At 44.1% G+C, this 12,441-nt stretch overlaps 1 protein-coding gene across 1 annotated transcript in view; it reads right to left on the reverse strand.

Moving 5' to 3' along the window:
• PFKFB4 (6-phosphofructo-2-kinase/fructose-2,6-biphosphatase 4) overlaps positions 1 to 12,441 on the reverse strand; it is a 118,670-nt gene that overhangs the window by 94,349 nt on the left and 11,880 nt on the right. The gene's annotated exons all lie outside the window — the stretch shown is intronic.

Consider the following 12,441-nt stretch of genomic DNA (forward strand, 5'->3'; position numbering starts at 1 on the left):
CCTATGGGCCCGTGCTTACTTGAGCGATTTGCGCTAATCGCCGCAAATACGCCAAACGCAAACGTGTAGCCTGCACCATTTTCAGGCGATTTCCAGGCGATCACGTTTCAGTGCTATAGAAGCACAAGACGCGATCGCGCCAAAATCGCCGCAGTGTTCAGTGATTTTTCCGCATGAAATCGCGAAAAAAAACAAAAAAAAAAAAACAAAAAAACACTCCTGCAAACCGCCAGCAATTTGTTTTTACAACGCAAGTGTGAATAGAGCCTTATAGTGTGGATCCAGCCTTATGAGAGGAGAGTGCTTGTTGTAGATAGTGGCAGTTAAATTCAAGCAGCAAGTCTGCATTCTCACTATAGAATTCACAGTGAGAAAGAAAGGATCATTATCTTTTGAAAAACAAAAAGCTGGTTATGTACAAACAAAAAAAAGTGTGGAATGGTGTTTATGAAAAGAACTCTCTTTTGCTGAAAAGTGTTCCTGAGGATATCAGGCAAGCTGCTGAACACACATTGCATGTCTAGGAAGAGTTTCAGCTGCTCTACAGAGCTTGGATTTGGCAGAACACTGACTCAGTCTCCGAGGAGCAGTCAGGTGACACAAGAAGCGCAGGCCTGACACAGGAAACAGTCGTGTCCCCTGTGCAGCGTGGGAGAGATGTGTGCAGCCTGCACAGATCCCGTCACTGGTCAGCTCTTCATACATGTATTCAATCATCTGCCTGCAGATCTGCTCATTACAGCCAGTCACAGCTTCACATTACTACTATAAGATTTCTGCCCACACTGATAGACACTCATAGGTTTACCGAAGAGAGGTTCAGCAAGTGGTTTAATTATACTGCCCATCAGCCTTATGCAAGGTGGAATGACTTTTAAAGGCAGCCTAAAGTGAAAGACATATTTATTTCCTTTTTGAAGAATACCAGTTCCCTGGCAGCCCTGCTGGTCCCTTTGGCTGTGGTAGTGTCTGAATTCCACACCTGAAACAAGCATGCAGCTAATCCGGCCACACTTCAAGGACAGCTGAAGTTAGCATAAAATGTTGGCTGCCATATTCATTTCCTTTTAAACGATACTAGTTACCTGGCTGTTCAGCTGATCTATATGGCTGCAGTAGATGCTGAATAACACCAGAAATAAGCATGCAGCTAATCTTGTCAGATCTGACAATGTCAGAAACACCTGATCTGCTGCATGCTTGTTCAGGGGCTATGGCTAAACTTATTGGAGGCAGAGGAGCAGCAGCATAGCTTGGAAACAGGTATTGCGTAAATGGAAATAAATATGGCAGCCTCCATATACCTCTCATTACAGTTATCTTTTCAGTCAGTCTCAGAGCACCTGATCTGCTGCATGCTTGTTCAGGGGCTGTGGCTAAAAGTATGAGGCAGAGGATCAGCACGATTCAACAAGCACTCAAACACACTTGCAGTGCGAACCATCCCTAAAAGCTGGGAGCACACTTGTCTATTCCTTTCATGCGTTTCAATTTAGCGTTACGTTCGAAAACGCATGCAAATTGCAGGTGATTCACATACATTTTTGATTTATCATAGGATAACATTGTATGCAAATCGCATGACACTTTAAAAACACATATAAAATCGCATGGGTTATCACACACCAACGCAATTTGTATGCGACCCACAGGCTTGCATTGTGTGCGTTTTCATTTGCGGTTTCCATCTTGGAGAAAACACAGGCAATTCTAATAAGAGTGCCCCCTGCCTAGAGAAACATGGTCTTCTGCTGTCAAAATAGTTATCTGTCGAACTAGCAGTTGGCCCATTTTCCATAAACATATCTAATAAAATAAATAAACTAAATAATCACTTCAAAATGATTTTTTTTTTTTTTTTTTTTTTTTTTTTTTTTAAATCAAACACATTTACACATACCTGACCGCTCCCTCACCATCCTCCTGCATTGCCTGGATCTTCTGTAACAGGCCCCGAAAAGTAATTCAGTTAGGCCCAGTCGTACTGCGCAGGACCCTCCCGGCAATGAGGACATGCACGTGGCAGGGCCGTGGATGCGTAGTACGCCCCAGACCAAAGGACTTTACGGCGGAATTCCGGAGGAGCTCCGTGAGGTAGCGATCAGCCTGGAGGAAGCCCAAGGTAGGGGTGTGCGTTTTCTCCACTCGGTCGCTGAAGCTCACTCTGCTGTCGCTATGACGGCAGACCGCTTTGAGCCAGATAGGAGCAGATTTCATTGGCTACTGACCCTGTGATCAATGTGAGCTAATAAGATTTGCTCCCAGTGATCACAGGGTCAGACACCAATGAAATCAGCTTGTGACCGGCTCACAGAGCTCTGCTGTCAAGTGAGCTGTAGCAGCGCGATTGGCAGTAGCGGAGGGAACGTGCTGCGGGGAAGCAGAAATCTACGTCCTGGCAGGTTTCCAAACAGGGCGTAGATATCAACTAGCGCAGTCTGGAAGTGGGCAAATATTTAGTGCTAAGAGAAAAACAGGAAAAGAATGAATTCCCTTTAAAGGAGAACTGTAGTGAGAGGGATATGGAGGCTGCCATATTTATTTCCTTTTAAGCAATACCAGTTGCCTGGCAGCCCTGATGGTCTATTTGCCTAAAGAAGTGTCTGAATCACACCAGAAACAAGCATGCAGCTAATCTTGTCATATCTGTCTAAATTTGTCAGAAACACCTGATCTGCTGCATGCTTGTTCAGGGGCTATGGCTGAAAGTATTAGAGGCAGAGGATTATCTGAATAGCCAGGCAACTGGTATTGCTTAAAAGGAAATAAATATGGCAGCCTCCATATACCTCTCACTACAGTTCTCCTTTAACAAGCCAGCAGTTACTCTGGAGCTCAGAGGTTCTTCCCAGTGCCATATTTGGTTGCATCCAAACTTATTCACGAATAAAGAGGACCTGACATGTTCTGATAGCCCCACATTCTCCAGCGTCTAGGACAAGCCTCTCACTATTAATAGACATACTACACATTGCACAGAAGACACTCAGGTGGTGGATGGGAAACCAGGATGAAGTACTAGACAAGGAGGGGGGGGGGGGGGGGGGTCGTTCAAACAGTCAAAGCTTGAAGGACTAATGGTCCCCAGACACCTCCGCCTACAGCGAATGCCAATCCCCCTCCGCTGACCAGAATCACGACTCTTGGCAGACGCATTACCCAAGTTTGTAAACCGCACACAACTGGCACGACTACGGCCAACAGTAAATCAACGCAAATCAAATAAACACGTTTTACAACCGTCACAGAACAACCCCAGAAACAGGACAGTACTGCCTCCTATGCGGCCCGGCTGAAATCTAATACCTTGTTTTTATTATATGCGGTTTTACCGCATGATGCAGCTTGTGTATTTATTGTTGTTTTTAATAGTGGTCTCTTCTCTTATTACCTGTGTCGGATAAATCCTCAGCATAATAAACCACTTAAAAAGTGGAAGTATAATCACAATATAGCAAAAAAAAAAAAAAGTATGTGAACGCTTAAGAATTATATGGATTTCTGCACAAATTGGTTATAAAATGGGATCTGATCATCGAAGTCCCAACAATAAACAATTGCAGTCTGATTAAACTAATACTACACAAATAATTAAAAGGTTTCCATGTTTTTATTGTAAACATTCAATGTAGGTGGAAAAGGTTTGAGAACCCCTAGACTAATGACATCTCTAAGGGCCGGTGCACACCAAGCGGGTTTTCAGGCGTTTTTGCAGCTGCGGATACGCTTGGTTAATGTATCTCAATGGGGTGGGTCACACCAGAGCGGGAGGCGTTTTGCTGAAACGCATACTCCCGGGGTGAGGCATTTTTTGGATTGCGGAGGCGTTTCTGCCTCCAATGTAAAGTATAGGAAAAACGCAAACCGCTCTGAAAAACGGCAGTTCAGAGCGGTTTTGCAGGCGTTTTTGTTACAGAAACTGTTCAGTAACAGCTTTACTGTAACAATATCTGAAATCTACTACACCAAAAACGCTTCACAAAACCGCAAAATGCTAGCTGAAACTCTACAGAAAAATAACAAAAAGAGTTTCAAAATCTGCTAGCATTTTGCTGATCTGCTAGCGGGTTTTGGTGTGCACCAGGCCTAAGAGCTGATTGGAGAGAGATGTTAGCTAGGTGTTTAGTTTGGAAAAGATCACCTGGGAGTTAGGGCTGGTGCACACCGAGCGGCTTTTTGGGCGTTTTCAGATCCACTTGCGGCTGCGGATCGGCTTGGTCAATGTATCTCAATGGGGTGGTGCACACCGGAGCAGGCGGCGTTTTGCAGAAACGCATACTCCCGGGGTGAGGCATTTTTTGGATTGTGGATGCGTTTCTGCCTCAATGTTAAGTATAGGAAAAACGCAAACCGCTCTGAAAAACGCCTGTTCAGAACGGTTTTGCAGGCGTTTTTGTTACAGAAGCTGTTCAGTAACAGCTTTACTGTAACAATATATGAAATCTACTATACTGAAAACCGTAGCAGCAATCCGCAAAACGCTAGCAAAACGCCTCATAAAAATAAAAAAAGCGTTTAAAAATCTGCTAGCATTTTGCGGATCTGCTTGCGGTTTTTGGTGTGCACCAGCCCTTACACAGCAGTACTGGATATTCTGTCGACAGATGAAACCAAAGTTTAATGCTGGAGATAATAAGGCAAGAGAAAAAAAAAAAAAAAAAAAAACACACACCTCCACACAGTGAGAGAGTTCTCTTCATTCCTTAGGTTACCTCCTCTGTAGTTATTTTCACATGTAGTTCCGGAGTTATTTTAAGGATCGAAGAGTTAACTTTAGAGATCTCACCTTAACTTAAAGACAGAAGAGGTAACTTTAGGTTTGCCGGAGGTAAAAGGTTTCCTGAATACTACAGGCCTTGTCACCATGGTGATAACTCTAGAAACGTTATGAAAGACAGGAGATAAGCTTAGTGAGTTAAGGCCTATGTGTGGAGTAAAAGATGAACAGCACACCAACATCAAAACCTCAACTGTGAAGTGTGGTGGGGACGCATAATGGTTTGGGGCTGCTTTGCTGCGTCAGGGCCTGGACGGATTGCCATCAAAGGTTTATCAAGACATTTTGCAGGAGAACTTAAAGTGAACCAGAAACGAAGTACTCTCATGTAGTTACCATATATATCCGTGGGAAAATTAGAGAAAACACATACCTTGCTCTTTGTTTCATCCTTCACTGCTCAGTCTGCTTGTTACGCCCAGAGTGCACCTTAAAAAATCTGGAGATAGAGCCTTCTGTCATGCTGCCCCTACTCTTTGGAACTCCATGCCACACCCAGTAAAGACAGCACCATCCCTGGAGCTATTCAAATCCAGACTGAAAAGCCACCTGTTTAGCCTGGCATTTCCGGACTTATAAAATTCTTCCTCTGTACCACGATGGTCTGAGCCATGCTTATGCGCTTTGAGTCGTATGGGAGAAAAGCGCTTTACAAATGTTAGTTGTTGTTGTTATCAGCCCTGATAAAATCCCCGACTGAGCATTCAGGCTGGCTTTACTCAGGAATCATTATAGCTGAGTCTGTCTTCTCTGATGTCGTTTTAAACCCAAGCCTGCCTGCTCTGGCTCTGCTATAATGACTCAGCTATAATGATTTCTGAGCAAAGCCAGACTGAATGCTCAGTCAGGGATTTTATCAGGGCTGCTAACAAGCAGGCTGAGCAGTGAAGGTTGAAACAGAGAGCAGGGTAGGTGTTTTCTCTAATGTTCCCACTGATATATATGGTAAAACACATGAGGGTGCTTCGTCTCTGGTTCACTTTAAAGGATACCCGAACTGAAATTTGACATGATGCAATAGACGTGTATGTACAGTGCCTAGCACACAAATTACTAGGCTGTGTTCCTTTTTTTCCTCTTTCTCTGCCTGAAAGAGTTAAATATCAGGTATGTAATTGGCTGACTCAGTCCTGACTCAGACAGGAAGTGACTACAGTGTGACCCTCACTGATAAGAAATTCCTCTTTTATACCTCTTTCTTGCTCTCAGAAGCCATTTTCTGCTAGGAAAGTGTTTTATACTTGGAATTTCTTATCAGTGAGGGTCACACTGTAGTCACTTCCTGTCTGAGGCCCAGTGCACACCGAGCGGTTTTTGGAGCGATCCGCCGGCCGCATCCGCCTGGAAAAATGCTTGGCTAATGTATTGCAATGGGATGGTGCACACCGGCGGTTTTAGGTTTTTGTCAAGCCGCAAACGCGCCTCCTGCTGCGCTTTTGCGGTTTGCTAAAAAACCTCAAACCGCCGGTGTGCACCACACATTGAAATACAATAGCCAAGCGTTTTCACTGGCTGATGCGGCTGGTGGATCGCATACAAAATCCGCTTGGTGTGCACCCGGCCAAATATCTGCTCTCTGTTCCCAAAACCGCTAGCGTTTTGACGATCTGCTAGCGGTTTTGGTGTGCACTGGGCCTGAGTTAGGACTGAATCAGCCACTTGCGGTATACCTGATATTTAACTCTTTCAGGCAGAGAAAGAAAAAAAGGAACACCGCATAGTTATTTGTGTGCTAGGCACTGTACATACACATGTCTATCTCATTATGTCACAGTTCAGTTGGGGTATCCTTTAAGGCCATCTGTCCACCAGCTGAAGCTTAGCAGAAGATGGGTGTTGTAACAGGACAAGAACCCAAAGCATGGAAGAAAAAAGCAACAATAGAATGGCTTAAACAGGAGTAAATACACCTTCTGGAGTGGTCCAGAGTCCTGACCTCAACCCGATTGAGATGCTGCGGAATGACCTCAAGAAAGCAATTTACACCAGACATCCCAAAGATATTGCTGAACTGAAACTGTTCTGTAAAGAGGAATGGCCAAAAATGACTCCTGACCGTTGTGCATGTCTGATCTGCAACTACAGGAAACGTTTGGTTGAAGTTGTTGCTGTCAAAGGAGGTTTCACCAGTTATTAAACCCAAGGGCTCACATTCCTTTTCCACCTGCACTGTGAATGTTTACATGGCGTGTTCTATAAAAACATTTCAATTATTTGTATGGTATTAGTTTAACCTGCTGAGCGTTCTGGACGAGCTGAGCTCGTCCAGAGACGCCGGAGGCTACCGCTCAGGCCCTGCTGGGCCGATTCAAAACGAAAAAAAAAAAAAAAAAAAAAAATGGAGCACACGCAGCCGGCACTTTGCCAGCCGCGTGTGCTACCTGATCGCCGCCGCAGCAGCGCAAAAGCTCATCGCGGCCCTTCTTGTTACTTCTGATCGCCGGAGGCGATCAGAAGTGCGGACTAGGAGCGCCCTCTAGTGGGCTTTCATGCAGCCAACTTTCAGTTGGCTGCATGAAATAGTTTTTTTTTTATTAAAAAAAAAAAAAAAAAAACGTCCGATCGCCAGCCTGGCGATCTTAATAGAACGCCAGGCAGGTTAAGCAGACTGATTGTCTGTTGTTGTGACTAATGCCTAGCACACATCATACAATTTTCTGTAAGATTTTCTGTTATGCTGAGAATACGAGGGACGTTTTATGCGCCATTTAGATGGTTCGATTGATAATTTCCGACATGTCCAATCCCTCGCTCGATCGATTCCACGCTTGATTTCGCATAGGGAACAATGTGAAAAAGATAAGAAAAACGAATGGAAGATAAGAGAATCTGGCACAAAATAGGAGCGGGGAAATCAATCCGCAAAAGACGCACCGTGTATTCCCAGCATAAAGGGGGCCAAACATTTGACGACCAACCAACCGACCATCCAATTCGATTATAATCTAATTGGATGAAAATTGGTGCTGCCAAGTGCATGCCCGACCGATAAAGCAATCAATGTCGGACAGAAATTAGCCACACGGTTTCGAGCAGAACAGAAGTTGGTTGGTCGGGAGCGGCGGTCGCATTGCGAACAAGCGAAGAGACGACGAAACCCCTGCCGCCACAATGTATAAATGTGTGCAGTGTGTGTGCGCATTTATACCATACCTGTCCGGTGTCAGCCTCCACGCGGTTTCCGTCCATCTCGCCAGGATCCACATACATGCCGGCGGCGCATAGCGTCTGTCAGAAGCTGTATGGAGCAGTTACCCGGCGAGACGGACGGTCACCGCGTGGAGGGTGACACTGGACAGGTAACGTACAAATGCACTACACTCTGCATACATTTATACATTGCGGCGGCAGTAGCAGGGCGGATGCGGCGGCTCAGCCGATCCCGATGATTTCATGCTGAAATTGGACGGGAATCGGCCTGTAGAGTATGGGCAGATTCAATTAGAGACAAAATTTGTCTCTTGTTCGAATCTGCCCATAATCTTCTAATGTATGGGCGCCTTAAAGGTAGCCATACACTGGTCGATTTGCCATCAGATCGACCAACAGATAGATCCCTCTCTGATCAGAAAGGGATCATATGGCTGCCTTTACTGCAAACAGATTGTGAATCGATTTCAGCATGAAACCGATCACAATCTGTGGAGCTGCCGCCGCATTACCTGATCCGGCTGGCGCAGGTCCCCTGGTCTCCACTGTCTTCTTCTCCGCTCTGGGCTCCAGGTTTCGGACCGGCTGGCTTCACTTCATGACCGGGGAAGTTTAAACAGTAGAGGGCGCTCTACTGTTTAAACTTCCTGCTGAGACAGGAAGTAGCCAGCCAGAACCCAGTGGAGAAGAGACAGCAGAGACTCGTGCCGGCCGGATCAGGTAATGTATAGCCGCTAGCATCGGTCATTCGAACGCTGCTATCGACGCACTCCTGACCCGCTGGCGATCGAGGGAAATCTTACGCACGGAAGGGAATAGTCGGGAACGATCGATTTCGGACGGAAAGCGATCGTTTGGTCAGCGCTTGCATGACGATTTCACAGCCGATTCAATCACAGTGATCGAATCTGCTGTATATCGGCGGGGAATACAAAAAAAAAAAAAATAATCGGTAATTGTATGGGCCCTTTAGATTTATCTGCCAGATAGATAATTTCCAATAGTTTTTGGAAACTATCTTACCATCTATCTGCCGAGCAATTAGGCATTGTTCTACTCAGCAGGAGATACCAGAAGACAATGCACCAGAGATAATCACCAGTCTCTACAGGCCCAGTCGTCCGCACAAATCGGACGGGTGTACAGACTGTCGTTCGGGTGATAAGCCTGCTTTTGAGCGATCAAAAGCAGGCTTATCACCCAAACATCAGTCTGTACACACGTCCTATTTGGTGTGCGGATGACTGAATGACGGGACGTTCAAACAACCCGTCGTTCGCAAAAATCCGCCGTGTGTATGGGCCTTACCAGTACTCTACAGGAAAAAAATCTAATTACAGAAAATCGAGCGCAGTTTCGATCCAGCGGAGTATCGGACAGGTTGGATCTTATCAATCGAGCCTCAGCGGTCCGATTGATAAGAATTATCTGACCGTGTATGCCTAGCATAATGCTGGGAATACCGCTTGATTATGCCGCCAGATCGATTCCCGCTCGTCCCCGCTGGCGATTGTCTTATCTTCTGCTTGTTTTCCTTATCTTTTTCCATTGTCCCCCATGCGGTCTCGAGCGCGGAATCGATCGGGCATGTCGGAAATTATCAATCGAGCCATCTAATGGTACCGTGTATTCCCAGCATAACAGAAAATTGTATAGTGTGTACTAGGCATTATTTCTGCCTATTTGCTCTTACACAATTGTGCCAGCTGGATTGAGCACCTGCCATTCAGGAAGTGTTTTTGAAAAAAAAAAAAAAAAAAAAACAACCCCTGAGAATTCCCCATGAGGAGGTGTAGTCGAAAACTTGTCATCTGTCAGATATTTACAGCTTATTGCAAGAGACAGCAATGTGGGGAAAAAAAAAAAAAAAAAAAGTTTACTGCATTTTATTCTAGAACAAATACACCTTTTACACACATGCATACAATGCATTTCAATTGATACCTTTTTTCGCAATAGTAGCCTGAACTCAGAACTTCCTCTCTGCTCTAAAAGATAAGCAACAGCATAATAAGCTTTAAACAAAAACATGTCTTTGTTACAGCTGATACAAATCCTGCAATAAATCTGCAGTGTGACTACTTCCTGCTTTCATGGAAACAGGCAGATTTACAAATGAGCTCTCTGCCCTGGTAGTTAACTGACACAGCTGAGAGATCAAATTACACTTGTGCTTAGCCATAGATGAGGCGGGATTAGACAGGCTAAACTCTCTATGTTTTCCTTCTGTCCTGTGCAAGAGGTCAGGTCCACTTTAACAAGTGCCTAAATGTTTAAAACTAATTTTCAATAAACAATTGAGAGAATATAGATAGATAGATAGGCCCAGTGCACACACCGAGCGGTTTTTGGAGCGATCCGCCGGCCGCATCCGCCTCTAAAAACGCTTGTCTAATGTATTGCAATGGGATGGTGCACACCGGCGGTTTGCGTTTTTTGCCAAGCCGCAAGCGCGCCTCCTGCTGCGCGTTTGCGGTTTTCGGAAGCGTTTCGTCCTCAATGTAAAGTATAGGAAAACCGCAAACCGCTCTGAAAAACGCTAGTTCAGAGCGGGTTGCCAGGCATTTTTGTTACAGTAGCTGTTCTGTAACAGCTTTTACTGTAACAATATGTGTAATCTGCTACACAAAAACGCACCCAAAACCGCTAGGTATGTTTAGAAAACCTCTCTAAACATGCCTAGAATCGCTCTGAAATCAGCTCCCAAAACCGCTAGCGTATTGCGGATCTGCTAGCGGTTTTGGTGTGCACTAGGGCCATAGATAGATAGATAGATAGATAGATAGATAGATAGATAGATAGATAGGACATACACAGGGGTTGGACAAAATTATAGAAACACCTAACATTTTGGCATCATAATCTTTGAACATTTTTTAAAGGGACTCCGAGTAGTGCAGAAACTATAGAAAGATGCATATCATTTTGAAGCTCTCTTTCTCCTCTTTCCAACGACACATAAACCGCCGCCCTACGCCTTTTAGTTTTTGTTATTTTTGCAATCGAAATTACATTTGCCGCGATTTCGAACGCGAAAATAGCGAAAACTAAAAGGCGTAGGGTGGCGGTTTATAGATCATTGGAAAGAGGAGAAAGAGAGCTTCAAAATGATATGCATCTTTCCATAGTTTCTGCACTGCTCGGAGTCCCTTTAAGCAATCAAAACTTGGCATATGTTAAAAAAAGTGTGTATTTTTGTTATTTGATATTTTAATCAAAATAATTGTTTTGCTACAGATATTTAAACCAAAGTTGGTTATAATTAATAAAAATGGCAGACTTTCAAAGAGGCCAAATGGTTGGTGCTCGTATGGCAGGCGCTACTGTAACAGAAACTGCCCGAATGCTTGGCATTTCAAGAGGTCCTGTCACAAAAGTAATGACACAGTTGTGGCCGAAAGTCGAAGTTGTCTGAGAGAGACCGTCAGGCTCTAAATCGAATTGTTAGAAAAGCTCGCAAGACCACGCCTCCTAAAATCACTGCAGAGCTGAACAAACACCTACAGAACCCAGTTTCCACAAAAACTGTCGGGAGCTGCACAAATCAGGATTCCACGGAAGAACTCCAATTACAAAATCTCTTCTCTCAAAGACAAATGCCTCAAAGCGTTTAAAGTGGTGTAGAAACCACCAGAATTGGTCACTTGAGCAGAGGAAAAAATGTGATTCTCTGACAAACAGTTTACCTTATTTCTGACCTCCGGCCGAGTGTACGTTTGGAGACAGCCGAAAGAAGCATTTCATCCACACTGCCTTCTCCCAACCGTAAAACATGGCGGGGGTTCTGTGATGATCTGGGGTGCTATTTCTTGGAAATCCGCCGGGCCAATGATTTCCCTTCATAGAAGAAATAACAGCCGAGAATATTTAGGAATTTTGGGCGACCAAGTTCATCCTATGGTTCAAGAACTGTTTCCGGAGGGGAATGCCATCTTTCAAGAGGATAATGCCCCAATCCATACAGCTAGAATTGTTAGAGAATGGCATGAGGAACATTCTAATGCAGTTGAGCATCTCATCTGGCCTCCACAATCCTCAGACCTCAACATTATTGAGCATTTATGGTCATTATTAGAGATCGAAGTATGAAGTCGATTTCCGCCGCCATCGTCTCTAAAATAACTGGAGGGTGTTTTAACTGAAGAATGGGTTTAAAATTCCTTTGGAAATAATTCACAATTTGTGTGAATCAATACCTTGGAGAATTATATATATATATATATATATATATATATATATATATATATATATATATATATATATATATATATATATATATATATAAAATTAATTTATATTACACACACACACAAACTACAATATCTCACAGAATTCCACAGTAAACAGCCTCAGTTCCGATACCATCTGACTAACGCGATGCAATTAGCAATGAACAAACAGAAGGGAGTGGCAGAGAATGATCTGATTTATCAAACATGTAACAGGGATACATTTCATGCATAACATGACACTGCTGTATTTAGAGGATTTAAACATTGGACAATTAGTAGAAC

This window comes from Hyperolius riggenbachi, chromosome 9, assembly GCF_040937935.1.
Source record: "Hyperolius riggenbachi isolate aHypRig1 chromosome 9, aHypRig1.pri, whole genome shotgun sequence".
In the NCBI taxonomy this organism is placed as follows: Eukaryota; Metazoa; Chordata; class Amphibia; order Anura; family Hyperoliidae; genus Hyperolius; species Hyperolius riggenbachi.